The 18,638-nt window shown below is 40.0% G+C and overlaps 1 long non-coding RNA gene across 1 annotated transcript in view; it reads left to right on the forward strand.

The window, feature by feature from the left end:
- Positions 1-1,671: 1,671 nt before the first annotated feature.
- LOC149870090 (uncharacterized) overlaps positions 1,672-18,638 on the forward strand; it is a 50,183-nt gene continuing 33,216 nt past the window's right edge. Inside the window, exons 1-2 of the long non-coding RNA XR_016440421.1 lie at positions 1,672-1,763; positions 5,340-5,396. This is a non-coding gene — a long non-coding RNA (uncharacterized LOC149870090). The remainder of the gene's footprint in view (positions 1,764-5,339; positions 5,397-18,638) is intronic.

An 18,638-nucleotide genomic window follows, 5' to 3' on the forward strand; every position in this document is an offset into this window, starting at 1 on the left:
TAACAATGTGCAAACAGCATACCTTCCATTCACCTTCTTTCAAAATGCAGGCACACAGCATGAGGGAAGTAAGTGCTCCAAGAAAGTTCTGTGTTAGTGGAAAAGGTGAAAGCAAAGTAGAAATAGGACTGGGAAGTTCTGCTGAAACATCAATAGTCACTTGTCAGTAGTGACCGATAGTCAGACACATCTGATGATTGTTCAGTGACCCAAGGGAAATGAATGGATTATCTCAGCCCAGCTCCTAGGAGACTTGGTCCAGGTTCTGCTCTCCTTTTCTATAGATGTCCACTGAAGACAAAGGGGTCGCACTTCTATAATTGGAAGTAGGTTTGGAAGCTTATGTAAATTTTGCACAAACCACAATTTACACCAACTGGCCACCTTGGCAAATCTCGGCAGAGGCCAGAAAGCACCTGGCTCTGGAAAGTAGAATTATCCCATTTGCCCAACACAGAGCAAGCCTTTCTACCAAGCTCCAAAGAGATAGCTGGGGAGGTGACATCTCCAGCTTTACTCTCCCTTCTGTTACCCAGCTCACCTTGATTTTTGTCAGGATTGAAGTAGATTTTTTTTTTTAAAGGGTGGCCTAACATCACCCCCACATCTGGCCATCCTCCTCATTCTGTCTATTAATCTACAAATCAGTCCCATCCCATTATTTATTTTGACCCCATCATATCTGATTTCTGTGACCCCTTCTATCAATTCAACCCCCTACATCAGTTCCCTCAGGCTTTCACTTCTGCTTCTCTTGAGGTCATCTCATCTTCCTCCCAGACTTGGATGGTGGCTACAGCTGCAGGATCTTCCTCCCTGTTTCCAGCTAGATATTACAAGGAAAAAAGAGTAAGGGGAGGGGAAGAGATCTGTTTGCCTCCTGCAATAGCTCTGTTGGCAAAGGCATAATGACTCAGCTAGGGGCAACTGCCACACACAAGGGCAGCAGTGACATCCAGTTGTGGCCATGTCATCAGCGTGACTGTGCAGCTGCAGTGGAAGCAATTCCCCCTTTCCGCAAGTCAGAGCCTGGGACAGCTACTCCAGTCACCCCGCTCTAGTTAAGCTACTGCTTCACCCTACCTATAGGGGGCTCTTGGCAGATCCTGGGGCTAAGGAAAACGTTTCTAGAAAGGCATCTCAATCTCCCTTTCACATATACAGAAACGATTCTGCACATAAGCAACTTCAGTTCCAAAGTGGATCCCATTGCAGTAAATAGCAAAACCCACATTCATTAGAATTAGCCTGATTTTCTACTTCTGCTGTACAGCATCCTTATTTGGGGATTCCAATTCCCTGAAAAAACATTAACAACTTTATAGCAGCCCTCTTCTGGAGAGTCCCTTTGAAACTCATGTTACACATGAGTGATTATGTAACTTTTATTATGAAATATTCCCAGCAATTGAGTTAATAAACAGAACCATTTAAGAGTTAGGGGAAGGAACAGAAGCCCGTAACACAAAAATTCCAAGATGTAATCTTTTACTTTCCTAGACCATCACAGACTATTATTCTCCTCTCTGGCAGTTCTGGGATAATTATATTTCTGTCCTGCGCTAGGACAGGTGTCTGATGTCTTATTGGTCAGTGACTCGACTCACATGAATTTCAAAACCATGAAAAGTTTCTTTGCTGCCTCCATGTACAACAAAGGAGCCAGACAGAGAGGAATGGGCAGGCTGGGAAGCGGAAGCCCGTCTTTGGAGCCAGCATTTAACAATCATTACTTTGCAAAAATGAAATGGCAATGCATTAGGGTAAGAAAACGATTATACTAACTCCCTTTCAAGCTCAGGACCAGTGTTGTGATTTGATATGGTTTTTATCAGAGACTGAAATGCTGCATTACCAAGTAAGCAGTAAATTATGTCTAAAGCAATTATACTACCCCAAGCAGAGATCCTGTGTAGAAAATGAATGGGTCTGGGAGTGGAAGGGGCAGACACTGCTTATGCATTTTGATTAGATAACTAGTTATCAACCCCTATAAGAAAAGAACAGCCAGCAATTCATGAAGATCATGAATATCAGGTTGGCTGTTTAACACATCTTATATTTTATATATGTTATACTTTAGCTCAGGAGGGGAGGAGATGGAGTCACAATTGCTTGGGGTCCTTGATACAGAATTCAGTGGGATTTTTTTAAAAACTCTGTTTTAATCCAGCTTCAGAAAAAAATATTTGGGCTGTGTACATAGTCAGATGGAATACCTGATTCCTTTAGGTATCAAGAGCATACAAATCTTTATTTTTAAAGGGGAGGTAAACACCCCTCTCCCCAACATTTTTTTGACAATCATTTGCATACTGGTGTTTCTACAATTCATTATGAAAACAATGAAAGTAAATTCAGACCTACAAGTTTCTGTTACAGTAGATTACCATAAGCAAAGAACAAAGCACATATTTCCAGTCTATTCTAGGTAGTGCTCAAAGAAAAAAAAATACAGGACTGAATTCAGTTTTTAGTTACATAGTAATAAATCTGGAGTAAGTTCCAGTACACCTACAAAACTGGACTTGTAGCCAAATTATAGGAAATGTGATTATTATTAATTTCTTTATTGCCTTAACATCTTAAGATATGCATATGCCTAGTGACTGAAGGATGTAAATTGGGTAGAAAATAAAATTCTCATCATTAATGGGCATGGCCTTGAAAGGAAGTCTGTTATGAAAGATGTGAAGCGCCCTGTATAATATGGGCCTGATTATTTCCATATATTAGGTTACACTGTGTGACTGACCTACAAATTTGATCCTCACTGATAGTACTCCAATCCCAGTGAAGTTAATGTGCTTGGACAGATGTAACTGAGGGAACAATTTGGTTCCTTGACTACAGCTGTAAGCTGTCTGTGTAGGAACTTGTGGGGCATGGTGCTCCCGCTGTCCTTGACGGCATTTCAAATCCCATTCAAAATAGTTTTAGGGTTCTATTACACATAACAACACCCCTCTTTTCTAAACCTCAGAGTGCTGATTTGGCTTTCCTCTCCGACATCATCTGAATGTATTATCGTGCTCCCATTTCTTCTTTATTTCAGTACCACCAGAGAAGAAAATCTTCCTATTAGAGAAGGGGGTAACAACTTTTGAGCAGTGGCAGGCCAAATTAACAAAGCACATTTTAAGGCCTGCAACCCAGCTGCTACCAATTCCCCAACTGCTGAATGCCACTGAATCATGCCCCCTGCCATCCTGTCTCCATGGGCTGGATACAATCCCCTTCACAGGCCAGATCCACACTGTGGGCCATAGGTTGGCAACCCCTGTATTAGAGGATTAAGGGGATTTCCCAGAAAACCCAGTCCTTTAAGAAGTTCAATGTTCAACTCACTGTTTGAACACTGATAACCTGGTTGTCAGAAAATATTCCACACTCACTTTGTGATGTAGATAAAGGGCCCCTACTCTACATAAAGAGCAAGACTGAAATGATTGTGGCTCAATTAAACTGAAAAAGAAATGTGCTAATAAAGCAAAACCCACTGCCAATTAAGTAGTATATTTTGGGGAGCAAATTTTCAAGTATTATGATACTTGCTTTACCCATGCTTGCTTTATTCCAGCCTGAGAAGCCTTGTAATAAAAATGAATCCTCGTTAAAACAATCACACCTGCTCAAAAAAAACCTAAAAACCCATGATTAAAGAAACCTTCATTTGATTTGAATTTCAGCAGCTTAGGATCTCGGCTCTTCACCTCTAACATTACATGTAATAAGGAAAATGAAGCTGCATTGGAAGTTAAGAAAGAAGTGGGGTCCTCTACTTTCCCTTGTAATAGCATTACAGATGTAAAGCATACAGGCTGATTTGCGGGACAACCCAAAACTATTTGCCTCCTATCCACAAAATAGGAATAATGATATTGGCCTCCTTTGTGAAGTGCTTTGAGATCTACTGATAAAAAAAGCCAGTTATTACCTGCATACAGTGGCACAGTATGAAAAGGAAACCAAGGACAAGGAAAATGACATTATTATTATATGTAGAGATGATATATGTATTATATGTAGAGGGCATGTCTAGACATGCATTTACTGTGCATTAAATTTACTGTGCAGTAACTTACTGAGCTGTAAGTGTGTTTAGGCTCGTGTCTACATGTGCAGCATTAAAGCACAGCAACACTGCATGTGGACCAATTTGGAACTAAAACTAGTCCCAAGTCAGTCCACACACATAGTGTTACTGTGCAGTAAGGCGACTACACGTGTGTTACTATGCAGTAACTAATCGGGCATAAATTTGATACCTGCATGATGTAGGTATCAAATTTACACCCAACTCAGAGTAAGTCGCCATATTTACTACATAGTACACGCAGACACATGTAGACACTGCTCACAGTGCGCAGTAATTTTTGGTTACTGTGCAATAATTTCAGTTACTGACTAGTAAATATGCATGTATAAATATGCCCAGAGAGTATTATTATATGTAGACATGCTGCAAACTGTCTAATTTCACTCCAAAGACTCTTTCATCAAACAGAAGTATATGGGTTGGTAGGCAAGCACTTAATTCTGCTCAGAGTATATATAAGAAGTGAATGAAACCAGCTGAGGTGGTGGGTAAGCTGGACTTGTCCTTTTATACTACCATTTCTCACATAAAAACTTTATGCTTCTTTATGATATTTAGTGAATTACAAATATCAGATATGTGCTTCCAAGAAACAAGCTATTCCTACTGACTCTAATCTGTACCACTTGCTAGTTTTCTTAAGCGGTTTTTATATGAAACATGTATGTCAGTATAGAGGCCTATGCAACTCTCTGGCAGGGCATCTACTCAGCTTGGCATGCCACCCTACTTTGTCACCCCTATAGGCAGACAGTTTGGCCTGCTGACTTGAGTATTATAGTGCCCGATGTTCTCACCTGCCACATCTTGATGTTTAGAGTTATAAAGAATGGGAGGAAGGTCATCTATCTCCTCATATCATCACTTGGCCAGATCAGGTGATCTATCCTGGAGCTCTGCTTCCCCTACACCCCACCTGACACCAACCTGATGTTAAAGTACCAACCAGGTAAGTAAGGTCCACCTGGCTCTCTGTGGTGCCTTTCTAAATGTCCAATACCACTGGTATCTTCTCAAAACCTTTTTAAAGGTGAAAACAACTCCAAATAAAACTCAAAACCTCACAGTGCAAGTATTCTGTCCTTAAATCAATAAATAGTTTCTATTGGATCTCAACAGTCTATTACAGATACTAATCACTAATTTCTTCAGTAAAGGGATTGAGAAAGTGAGGAAATACCAACCTCTCACTGTCTCCTTCTACTCACGACTTGACACTTTTCTCATTCTCCTTCTGCAGGATTATTGCTACTGGAAGACCACTGGTCACTCTGGACCTTCCACGAGGATCTTCTTGGTAAGTCAATAGGTTCCTCCAAGCCTCTATATGTGGGACACAGCCTTGGCTCCCACCATTCACCCCTCCTAGGGCAATTCATGTCTGGACACTGTTTACCACAGCTCCGGGCATCTACTTCTGGTCCCTCAACTTCTGTGCCTCAGGAGGCTTTTATCTTGCCATCTGGGTTCCACCCAGCCAATCAGAGCTGGCACACACTGACAAAGCATGCTGGTGCTGGTTCCAGGGTTTCTTTTCTCAACATTGGTATCAAACACATTGGTTCATCCCTCCACTGGAGCTTTCCATGCATTTTTGGTAGGCCTCTTTGGTGGCAGTTGGCTTCTCGCTGCCACAGTCAGTGTCAAGGTTCCCATCACTGGGGTCCTCCCTGTAGTGATATAAGTTGAAATTTAAAGATGTTCTTTAACTGAAGAGGCTAAGGAAGTTGGTAATGGAAGATGCTCCCTCAGTTATGTAGTTAATTATTTAGGGAGAGACCAAGGGTCTGAAGAGGTTACCTACTGTTCCACAATAAGGTTAATTGTTTAGTTCTTCTCATTCATATATGTCTGTGTTTTCAGATAACAAGGTAGAAGGTCCCTTTGTGTTCCTGTTCCTGTCTGACCCAGCAGCAGACTTATGCATATATAGTAAAAGCTGCACTATCCAGCATTTTACAAGCCGGCATGCTCTACTAACCAGCACGCCAGCTTGTAAGATAAAGTGAAACCAGAAGCACTCACTGCAGCACTTCCAGTTTCTCCAAGCCCCAATGGCCAGGGGCATAACAGGCTGTGCGGGGCTAAGTGGGGCCAGCCTCCCTGGCCTGCAGAGCCCACGGGATGGGCGGCAATGCGGCAGGCGGGACAGAGGGACACCCCAGATGCTGCAGGAGAAGCGGTGGCTGGGGCCACTCAATTAACCAGCATATTTTGTTATCGGGCATCCCCCATTCCCGGGGGATGCTGGATAACAGAGCTTTTACTGTTTTAGAGTTATTTGCACTGCCTTTTTCTCACTTTCAAAATTATCCAGAAATTTTCTTTCCAATTAAACCATTGATGATATTCTTAGTTCTGCAATGGACAGTCCTTCCCCCTGCACTCCTGATGAAGGCAACATCAATCATACAATCAGAGGTGTGTCTGCATGGGTAGACATTGCTCTGGTAACTTTAATTGAGCTGGCTCATATAGCAACAACAGCGAAGACACACAGCATGACCTGAACACACCTGGCAAGGTCACTGGCCATATAATAGGTTTGCTGGCCTGTGCCATCACGTCTTTGCTGGTGTTGTGAACATTAGCGTGAGTAAAGCTAGCACAGGTATGTCTTCTGGGGCTGGTCTCAGAATGTGCTTAGGTCTGTGCTGCTGGAAAGATGGTCTTTCTAACACAAAGCTGAATTTCTAATCTCTACTCATCACAAAGGTTCCCAGGGCATCTCATGTGGATATAAAGGCATTCACTCCATGTCCCGGACAACTTTCTAATTTGGATCCTCCTCCTGCTGCCTTTGGAACCAATACCTTTTCAGCCTTTGATTTCAGTGAAAGAATAATTAGGCAGGGGTGCCCCAATCTAATTTGCCCCTTTTCTTGAACTACATTATTGTGTGTGGTGAGAAAACTTCCCTGTTCCACAAAAGAAGTGGGTACATTTCAGCAGCAGGTGAAATAGTACCTCTCTTTGTGGCTATATATATATGTATAATGAGAGAAAGAGCCCTTTAAAATGCTCTAAGATCCTTCAGAATAAGTTGTTATATAAATGGAAAACAGTCATTATTCTAGTAGTGGGGTAAAGTTTTCAGGAGTATCTCAGTGATTTAGGAGCCCAAATCCCAAAGAACCATCTTAGGACTCATAAGTCACTTCAGTGCTTCCAAAAATGTTGCTCACAGCTGACCTGGTTACTATGGATTCTCTTAAGGCCAGTTTCTCTCCTTATATTTATCAGTTACTTAGAAAACATCTTTGTTCCTTCAGTATTCTTTGGTTGGTTTTCCTCTTACTGCCCCTCCCCCCAACTCTAACATTTTTGCCCTAAACTTGCAAAATTAAAGCAAGGCTGTTTTCCATCTCATGGGCTGGTTTTGTCTTCAGATCTGGGGAAAATAAAGCACTCTAATAAATAAAGGCATGCATTTCAATGCCCCAGTGCAATAGCACTATCAGTAGAGTGTATACAAAATGATAGCATAGTGTCTGTTACCTGAGGAGAAGCAGATAAAGTAATCTAACAACAAGAATAGACTTCAAACAGTAGCATTCAGCTAACAAAAACAAACATGACATCCCACTTTTTTTCTTTTTTGCCTTTTCTTTGCACTTCCCAGCTTCCCCAAGAGTATTTTTCCTTCCTCTGTGTTTAACTTTGTCATAGAGAATTGACTATTAAAGTTAGTGGAGTTGGTAAATGCTTATCTTCACTGTTTCTATTCACAATTAATATATACTAAACAAAATAAAATCTTATTTTTCCTCCACTAATGCCACTAAATTTATAATACAGTATTGGCTTAAGAGTTGTTAATGAATCAATTCATATTTATTGCCTTGTAGAGGGAGGTACTTGAATGCATTACTTTCCTGAGGGTTCTTAAGCTTTAATGAACCATCCCAGGGACAATGTTCATTTTGAGTGAAATTTAGGGTTCAATCTGGGTAAAGTTATGGATGGGTCCAACCTGCAATTCAGGGCATAGAATTTGACCCCTGCAATTCAGGCAAGGCTTTTGGTTTGAAGCCTTGGCCATCACTTGCCAAATTCAGATTTGGACCCAAATTCTGAAATTTCCCCAACTCTGTTTTAACAGGAAGTCTAAGCTATTATTTTGCTTCAGGTCCACCACTGCATAATCGCATCAAGATATAAACAAATAGATCAGGGAAAGGTTGGGCACGAGAACACATGTGAAAAAAGTAACAGTAGAGTAAAGGAATCAGAGACAATAACCTTATTGGAAGTAATCAAGAATAGAAAAAAGGAAAACATAAAAAAAACAGGAAAATATTTATAATACCTTTTGTTCTTCATGTACAGCTGACTAGATGTCCAGATAAATGTTTAAAACAATAATTAACATTATTTTAAAACACATACTTGATTGCATAATTACTATTTGAGATCATTCATATAACTGGCTCTCATCTTGAATTGTAAAATGGCTGGAGAACCAAAAGAACAGAACTATATCTGAACACCTAGTTCAGACAACATAAACTTGTAAATGCACTATAGCTCTACATCATTAAAAAGACAGAATATCAAATATTTAATGAAAAATAAAATTATTCTAAATTATGACAAGACAGAATCTAGTGATGAATTGATCTTAATCAGCTCATATATTTGAATCACATTGTCTAAAGAAATAAATCTTTTAAAAATGCCAGTTAAGATCATAGAGTCATAGAAAAGCAGGGCTGGAAGGGACCTCTGGAGGTCATCTAGTCAAAATTCCTGCATGAAGCAGGATCATCCTTACCTAAACCATCCCAGACAACTTGTCAATGTTCCCTCTAAGCCACATGGTATGCATGGCCACACAGGCACGCTCATGCTGCACTGCCAGATGCACCTGTGCAGCTGCACACACCGCACAACTGCAGCAGGAACAACCCAGGAGGTAAGGGCAAGAGCTGATGGGGATGGCTAGGAGGCTCTTGCTCCTGGCTGGTATGGTGGGGCTCCCAGTGGTGCAGGAACCCCCAGAAAATACCAAGCCAGTTACCACCCTGGTGAAAGGTGCCCCAACCCAAGATCGAGCAGTGGGGCCCCGGCTCACTGTGGAGCACTGAGGGAGGGCCAAGGTTGGTAGGGGGGCCAAGGTCAGTGGAGGGATCTGCAGCACCCCCCAGACTCTGCGGCGGAGGCCTGAAGCTGCATATAGAAGCCAGTGTAAAGCTCCAGGGGAGCAGGGCCCTGAGCCTTGGAGAACTATTAAGGAAGCTCCTGGGGCCAGGAAAAAGGGAATTGCCCAAGGAGAGCCTGGGGGCAGGGCTTGGAGCCCTGAGAGTGTGGAAGGGGTTGGAGTGTATGTGCGGGCTTGGAGTCCAGTATGTGGGCACGAGACATGGTGTATGTTGCTTTGTGTGTGTACCAAGTAAACCCAGTGTGAGGGTGCTGGGAACAGGAGATCCTGCGGGGAGTGAAGCTCAGGTCCCAGGGCTAGCTAGCTGGAGGGAACATCTGTGAGGCTTGGGCTGCGGTGTAGGGGAGGAACAGAGCCACAGATAGCAACCCCTGGCAGTGGGGTGGGAAAATGGGCAGCCTCCTGTGGGTGTAATATCTTAATCATTTTCCAACAAGGTGTGGCAGATGAGAGAGGCTGGCAGTTAGCCTAGGAACAAGTGGGCGGGCCAACGTCTGACCAGCCCCAGGAAGGCCCACATGTTACAATCACATACACTGGTCTTCCCATATCCATGGAGCCAGTCAGAAGGTAATCAGGTTGGTCAGGCATGACTTGCCCCTGATAAATCCATGTTGACTGTTCCTAATCACCTTTTTCTCCTCCAAGTGCTGTAAAATGGATTCCTTGAGGACCTGCTCCATGATTTTTCCAGGGACTGAGGTAAAGCTGACTAGTCTACAGTTCCCTGGATCCTCCTTCTTCTCTTTCTTAAATACGGACACTATGTTTGCCCTTTTCCAATCACCTGGGACCTCTTCTGATCTCCATGACTTTGCAGGGCCATTGACCATCATCTTTGAAATTACATCAGCCAACATCCTCAGCACCCTTGGATGCATCCCATCTGGCCCATGGACTTGTACATGTCCATCTTTTCTAAGCAGTCCCTAACCTGTTCTTTCAGCACTGAAGGCTGCTTACCTCTTCCCCAAACTGTGCTGCCTGGTACAGTAGTCTGAGAGCTGACCTTGCCTGTGAAGAGGGAGGCAAAAAAGGCATTGAGCACTCTAGCCTTTTCTACATCCTCTGTCACAAGGTTGCCTCCCCCATTCAGTAAGGGACCCACACTTTCCCTCGTCCTCCTCTTGCTACCGACATACTTGTAGAAACCCTTTTTGTTACCCTTCACATCCCTTGCTAGCTGCAACTCCACTTGCGCTTTGGCCTTCCTGACTTTATCCCTGCATGCCTGAGCAACACTCTTATAGTCTTCCCTAGTTATTTATCCAAGTTTCCACTTCTTATAAGTTTCCTTTTTGTGATTTAGTTTATTAAAAAGTTTCTGCGCATCAGGGTGGTTTGTTCCTGCACTCTCAGTAAGGCTTCTTTATAGTACAGCCAGCTGTCCTGGACTCTTCTCTCCCTCAGATGGCTTCCCAGGGATCCTGCTTATCAGTTCTCTGAGCAAGTCGAAGTCTGCTTTTCTGAAGTCCAGGGTCCTTACTCAGCTGCTCTCCATCCTTCCTTTCCTCAGGATCCTGAACTCAGTCATCTCATGGTCATTGCTGCCCAAGTTGCCATCTACTGCTACATTCCCCACCAATTCTTTTTCCAACTCAATCCACAGAGAATCTTTTTTAATGGAGTATGAGATGAGACTGGCCTAAATGTGAATATACCTGTAAAATGTATATTTTCACTTTATAATCTACTTAATCTATTTTATTATTTCTCTGCTGCATAGTATATCCCCAATCTAAATTACTCATATAGTCACCTAAAAACAGAGCACCAATAAGATTTGGTCTTTTGCTCTTCAAAAAAGTATAGTTAAGCCCTACCCAGAAACTAAGCCAACAGCTTGTCAAAGAGACTTTATGTTATAAAAGGTGCTTAAGCTTTGCATCTATATACATCCAAAATCCCACAAACTAATATTGATACAGAAAATACTGCTGACACTCAGTAGCATGTTGAGTATATGCTATTCAATTGCAAGCCTAGATTAACTGTCTTGGAAGGAAAACAATTTGCTACATGATTGGCTAAAACAACAAACCATAAAAGAAGCCAGGGTGCCACTTCAGCAAATCCCAGTAAATCACTGCAGTGCTCTAACCACTGCGTATACAAGTCAAAAGTGCTAAGCAAAGGCAGGTCTGTAGTCCTTTTATTCACAAAACATTTTCAGGATAAGTTCCATCGTCCCACTTTTCATAGGCTGTTACCAGAGCTATATTTTCATAGGTTGCCCTTAAGCAGGGACGAGATCTGAGTTGCCTTAGTCATATTAAAGGATATTTTCAAGCCTATAAAGCCAAAAATATTGACCTACAGCATCTTGACATTAGTTCAGAGGGGACTGCCCTGACCTTTTGGACTCCTAAAGTGTTTATTTTATTTTAAGGGATTTTATTTCAGATTTTTTTTCATGCCAAATTGGAAATTTAATACACACACATCAATGTTTGACTTTGTCTGGTGAGCAATGAACCAGCAGCTTCATGTATATTCTCCTGTATAGGAAAGTCAGATTGATCCCGAGTTCACCCAGCAGGCCTTACGTAAGAAAATACTATGAAAATTAAAATACCATTGGCTATGGTACACAAATGTGGCTAACTGGTACAACACGGTGCTAAGCACAATATTGCTCAAAGGAAAGTTGCACAGCATGAACTGTATTAAAAATGAAAGAAATTGGGGAAATAGTAAAATGATTTTAAAAAAGACAGAGAGAGCATGAGTATAGCGAGCCATTGTACAGTCCCAGAAAAACAAGGTAGATAAACACTGTGCTTAATACTGCATAAACTACTTCTCATGGTTCTCTCTCTCTCTTTCTCTTTCTGTGCGCATCATAGTTCTCAATGGGTATGAGTTGCATCAAACTAAGGCATGGCACTGAAGTATGGGCTTCTGTTTGCTTCTGCATGACCTGCTTTCCCATTCCATTTAGCTATGCATCTAATATGCCACAGCACATACGTTGCAATTGCATTTCCTTTAGAGGGGCATATATTGGACACAACATGCCTTTTATAACAATGGAATTCCCTTGGTGTTTTTTTGCTACTGTGGTACTTTCTACTTCCACATTGCTTTGCATAGAGCACCTCCCACTATATTCTCACCTCCTACTATATTCTCCCTGAAAAGAAAATTGTATGTCTGGAGGTAAACAGTTTTATCAAGTATTTTCACTTAGCCCTACAAAAAAAAATCAAAACATTGAATTGTTGTTTGATTTTCCTATTTAACAAAGATCAATTTTAAAAATAAGTATATCCCATGTATAGCTGTAAGGTTCTGAAAGGTCAACCATCTAGACTAGGCTGTGAAAATGTATGTAAACTTTCTGGCCTAGTAACTGACATTAATCTTTATAAGCTACTTCACCTCTAGAAGCTGAACTACTGCACTTCAGTGAAGACATGATCTGTGGGCACAGAGTGGGACTGCAAACAAAGTTCCATGAAAGATGGCATAATTAATCCTAATATCTTGGTGTGCAAACTTTAAGCTGTACTAAAGAATTTACACCATCAGTGACCACACCAGCCTGATGAGTGTTCTCAGGAGTGGAGGTGGGAGAAATGAAAGATGCTTATTTGCAATCTTTGTAATCCTTGGGGGATAAACCAAATAGGAAACCAAAACTCTTTTGTTTATCCTTGTGGGTAATTCAATTTCATCTCATTTGGAACATGACAGAAAGATGAAAACTAAAATGGAAACAGCTTTTGAATTAAAGACAATCTTTTCAAATCAATCAACATTAAAGAAGAAAGGAATTGGAACAATAAGTGAATGACATGCACTATTGCTTGGAAACTTTTGAAATCCTAGCTCTGTAAACAACATGAAAATATTTTATATTTGTATATTGATGGGACTAATTTCATCACTCAAATTCCCTGAAACCATACTAGATAGGGTGAGTCCAGTCATATACTTATACTGCTCCATGAAGCTGTTTGAAACATAATCCCATCTTTCAACATTCTGTGAATCTCAAAACAGCTAAATATTTGCTTCCTTCAACACAGAATATCCAATTTATACAATATTTTATATTGCTTATAAAATATGCAATTTATAAGCAACCTACTCTGCCATTAGTAGCTAGTAAGGTATGAAGTAGTGCAAAGGATATCTGCCGGTAGGTTTCCCGAAGTGTTCAAGATGTACAGAGACCAATTTTCTATTAGAAGGGATATATAGAAGATTTCTAGATCTCGTATTTGGATCTTCAGATGAGTAATTAGGTGCATAAAAGCCCACTTACATGCCTATATCCACTTTGAGGGATTCAGACAACCTATTAAGAAGCCTGTGTTGGAACAGTTCTTTTAAAGCAGCAACCACAACAAAACACCTTGTGAACTACACAGTTTTACGCTATGTGTCACTAAGAATGCCAATAAACAAATGCATAAGTGAAGTTAAATTTAAATTCTTACGCACAAGTTTTCCCTCAGTTTCACACTTAGTTGCATAATGCAGTACATTAAAAATGGCTTTTATTTGAAATGCATGGAGTGTTTTTTCCCTTCATGATTTTATTTACTTCCACATATCCAAATACACTTTAATTATGCATCTGTAGTGTGTCCAATTCCAGGAATTTCATATAGTTATATTAGAGTGACATTAATGCCATAATAATTCAGGATATTATGCAAGAGGCAATCATTCTGGGGGAGTGATATCTTTGGATGTCTTTGAATCATTTGAATGTCTGATTTGTTTTGACTTGATGAAGAATGTCTTGCATTCAAAAATTTGGCTTACTTTATTTCAACCATGCAGTTGGTCCAATAAAAGATGTCACCCCCCCTCCCCAACAATGATTTCCTCTTATACAGTTAAATAAAATGTGAGGCACTGCAAGATGACACATTTGAAAACACCCACTAAATAAAAAGCAGCAAGCATTAAAAGGATGGACAGTTTTAACAGGGTGTGTAGCTGTTTTGGCCTAACAGATTTTAGTCACCCTTTCCTACCAATCTTCATTTGCCTCTGTCACACTGCCCGTGGTGCCTGCTTCAGCTGCCATCTTCTCCATTCCCCAGTAAATGTCTCTGTGCTTTCCTCTGTGCTACTCTTTATTCATGGAATGAAGCCTTGCCTGAAAGCTAATCTCCCCTTCAACTCTTTTACATGCTTCTGCCACAATACAAGAAATTAGCCAACTTTGAATATGTTCACTGAGGGTGAGTTGGGGCAGATGCTTTAAAGTACAAAGTTAATAAAAATGTGTACAAATACAATATTGTTAATATTGGATTACCTTGTAAATTGGTGTCCTTTAATCTCTTTGGGCAAGGCACCATATTTATTTCTGTATTTGTACAACACCTAGAAAAAAAGAGGTAATTAGAGTTTTGGGTGCTGCAATATTAAAAATGCCAGATAGCAATTAGAAGTAAATCTCCTCTATTCTACCATGCAGTCACTTCAGGCCAGATCCTATTCCAATGGAAGGCAATAGGGTGAAAGCCTGGTTTCTTGACAAGATTTTCATTGACTTTGGTAAGACCAGGGTTTCATTCCAGGAGTTTTACCCTTAACTTGGTGGAGAAGGGAAGAGGCAAGGGTTAGGCCTTTATGAGTAAATCCACTTTTGATATCTGTCTAAATATCATGGTGAGAGAGGATTAGCAATCAAATCTCAGACATTATCTACACTGAAATCCTTATGTAAAGCTAAATAATGACAAGTGAAGCATTCACTTAAAATAAACACTTTTAACACAACTAAAGGAACTTATTTGAATCCACTCCATTTTTAGTTTTTCCTTTCATTAATTGGAGTGCTTTACATCAGTTTGAAATTACATCTAATAAATACTCAGCCTTTTCACAATGCTATTTGGAGTTCTAAACAGAACTTCTACCTTTACATCTGTCATTGAGTAGTAGCCCTGATGCATAATAACCATGTTCAATTCAGGAAATATCCATTATTCATTTCCAATGTACCTTCTGGCTGATATACTGAATTTACCTTCTGTTTGCGAATTTACTAGTAGATTGAATTCATCTTTATGTGGAAGAGCTTAGTGACTAGTGTTTTGTTTTTCATTTCATCCTTTGCTGTGTTCCATAGATCTCTAACTCCAGTTGACACAGGGTAAAGCTTGGGAATTTCCAGCAGGAAATGCTAGCCCCAATATGATCAGACACACTCTTGTTGTCTGCAGTTGGTGTTTTATTTTGAACACCAAGCATTCCTCTCTTCATATATATAAAAGTATTTCTGTTCTGTGATTAAGGCTGGTATTAGATGACCTTTACTCTTCTTTCCCTTACTTTCCTCTTAAGAGTTAAAATGAAAGCCTTCCGTTCCTCTACAGGGTACTTAGAACTAAGGCACTATGGCGCTAGCAGCAGGTTGGTTTCATTACACTGATAGGATACATGTGCTGTTTTTTATCTCTAGCATTTTCTCAGTAATTCAGCACTTTAAAGTCTCAGCTGTCTACCGATCTGCAGACAATTGTTTGGTGTAATACTATCCGGAAAAAGCTGATAAAACGCAGATGTGACTAGGTCTCTGAAATTTGTGGTTTGCTAAGTGGTTTTTTTTCCTCTTTTTTTCCTTTTTTTTTTTTTTTTTTTTTTTGCCATTCTTGCCCACGGCAAGTCAGATTCCCTGCCAGGCATGAAGGCAGCATTTTTATTAAAATGTTGCAAGGAGAGGGAAATTGCTAAACATTTTCTGTAATTAAGAAAGTTAGTTGAAACGTAAAGCAGCAGAATTGTATGTTTTTACCTATTCTTTTTTTTTATCATATTCATTGGCAACTATTTCCCCAAATTTTGGCCAATACAAATTTAAGAGATTTTCTTTTCCAAGAATGCATGATAAAGTGTGGCTATCTGGCAAAACTTGTCTAGTGCACTTTTGGTAGAGTATTTTCAAATTTCTTTTCATAATTAAGAGCCATTAATCTGATTTTCAGAGGTGCAGAGATCTTATAGCTGCAGTGGGGCTTGTATATGTTATGAAAGTAAATTATGTTTGAACAAGATTGGGAACAACCAAGATAGGTGGCAGGATGCTACTGTCACTTAGTAGTTAGTTTAGACCAGGACAAATTATATTCATCATATTGTCAGCTGAACACAATCCTTTCTGGGCTGTGTTGACCTCCAAGTCATGGTTGGCATCATGTCAACTAACTCAGCTGAACAGAATTGTTTTTGAACACAAATCACTTGTTGGGATGTCTGCAAGCTCCCCTTAACAAAGTGGTAAGTTGTGTGTGTGTTCAGCCCTTTTGCCAATCAGGCCACAATATCTCAAATTTCCCTACACAAGTGCATAGCTTGAACCATGCATTGCATAACTTTGCTTGTTAACACTATTGCTTTTGATTGAGAGAATTTGATGAATATCAAAAGTGCATAAATGACTTAGATCTAATTGGTGTGCATCTTTGTACAAGCAAAACTGTGATGCGTAGAAGTAGGTGAAAGTGGGGAGTGCTGAAGGGTTTTTTGCTGATATACAAGTGCATCTTTTAGGATGGATGTGGGTGTATCTGCACAAAAGTGCAATTTATACTGATGTGACTGTGTCTAAGTATCTAGTTAAAGCACTGCAACTCTTATGCTTATAGAGTGCCTTGGGTACCTAAGAACCATAGTAACAAGTAATTAAGGAGACTGTCCCATTGGTTTTCAATAAGATTTTGGCTCTCAAGTGCCAAAGATCACTTTTGAAAATGAGCTTATGGTTCCTAATTCCCTGAAGTCCTTTTAATCACTTCATTTGATTCCAGAGAATATTCCAAAAAGAGGAACATTTCCAGAAGAAAACTATCTGTAAAAATATTCTGTTTTCTAGGGTTAAGCATGGAGGAGAGAGAGGAATTTGCAAAAAGATGCTGATTGGCATCCGCATGTCTGTGTGATAACTACACACAGCTTTAGTGATTTATGTACCAGACAGGTTTTCTATTCCAAGTCAAATGAAAGGCCATCTTGCAATTAAAGGCTCAGTTTGCAGTTCCTGATTTCTGAAGGAAGAGGGCGTTTCTATTTATTCCAGAAACATTTAGTGGTTACATGCATGGCTGGCAGCAATTTCCCACAATGTGTAAATTAGTCAATCCCAAAGTCAGTAAACTTTTGCTTTGAAGTGGACATTAATGAAGTGCACCATTAGAGCCTAATGATTGTTCACATTTGTATTTTAGAGGCCCCTCTGGCTTTTGATGTCTTAGTGCCTTGGTTTCTTGACTTTAGTTATCTAAATGCCAGGACTGCAAAACTCCTAAGAGAACTCAAAAAAATTTTTAATGAAAAAAGTTAGTACTGGCCTGACTGATGTTGGCACTTCAAAGCTGGAACAGACTAAATTGCTGTAGACTGCTTAATTCAAAAGTGCTCCCTTGTGGATGACAGTGCATGGTGACAACGTTCAATTGGCAACAGGAGACAGGCAAGATCAAAGGCTCTCTATTGTAATAGTTTTGTTCCATGAAGAATTGCTTATTGTCAGTAGTTTTTCAAGCCTTTACTGGCTCCAGCTTCATATCAGGATTCTCTAGTTCAGAACCAGCTTAAATAAATAATTGTAATTACATCCTTCTGATAATACATTTCAGTTCTAAATGCTGCATGTTGTGTCTGTCCAAGGGTCCAAAAACAATTCAGTGCAATGAATCAAGAATGGAAGAATAAGCCTCTTTTTGGGTTGTTCAGAGACATTCAAAATATAAAGCACTATATCAAGTTAACACCAAGTTAGCAACATTTAGGGTTTTATTCTGGATGAAGCCAGTCTGCCTTTAATATTAGAATGAGAAAAGTACTCTTTCTAGTTTGCATCATTTCTCCTTCTGCCGAATATTAACTTGAACTGAATCCTAAAAATTGGTTGTTCTCTCTTCCCCCCTCCCCCAACCAATTCAGCCTTGGGTTAAATAAATTCACTATTCAGAAACGCTGAACTTAATACTGAAAAATGTCATGATTATATAAAATCTCTGAACAATATTCATCATTCACAATGAGCCACTCCGTTTTGTTCTTTGCAAACATATCCTTCCAGAAAACAAGATATTCTTTCGTTCATGAGAAATTCTTTTTTTTAAAAAAATCTAGTTACTGAAAATGGCTGGAAATAATGTTTCATTTATAGTATTATTATTATTATCTGTTTCCAATAGCATTCACAAGGTGCAAAGTGTTGTCCAAAGACAAGGCAGACAGTGTCCTTCATAATTAATTTTTAAAGATGTTGTCTCATAAAACATAGCCAGCATTGTCTGAATTGCTTGTCTTGAACTAATTAAGAAAACATGTTTGGTGACAATTAAGAAAACCACAGTGTGATCATTGTGAGGCATCTTGTCAACAGAAGTAACTTTTATGTGTGTG

Source organism: Crocodylus siamensis, chromosome 2 (assembly GCF_052110815.1).
Source record: "Crocodylus siamensis isolate JL-2025a chromosome 2, ASM5211081v1, whole genome shotgun sequence".
NCBI lineage: Eukaryota > Metazoa > Chordata > Crocodylia > Crocodylidae > Crocodylus > Crocodylus siamensis.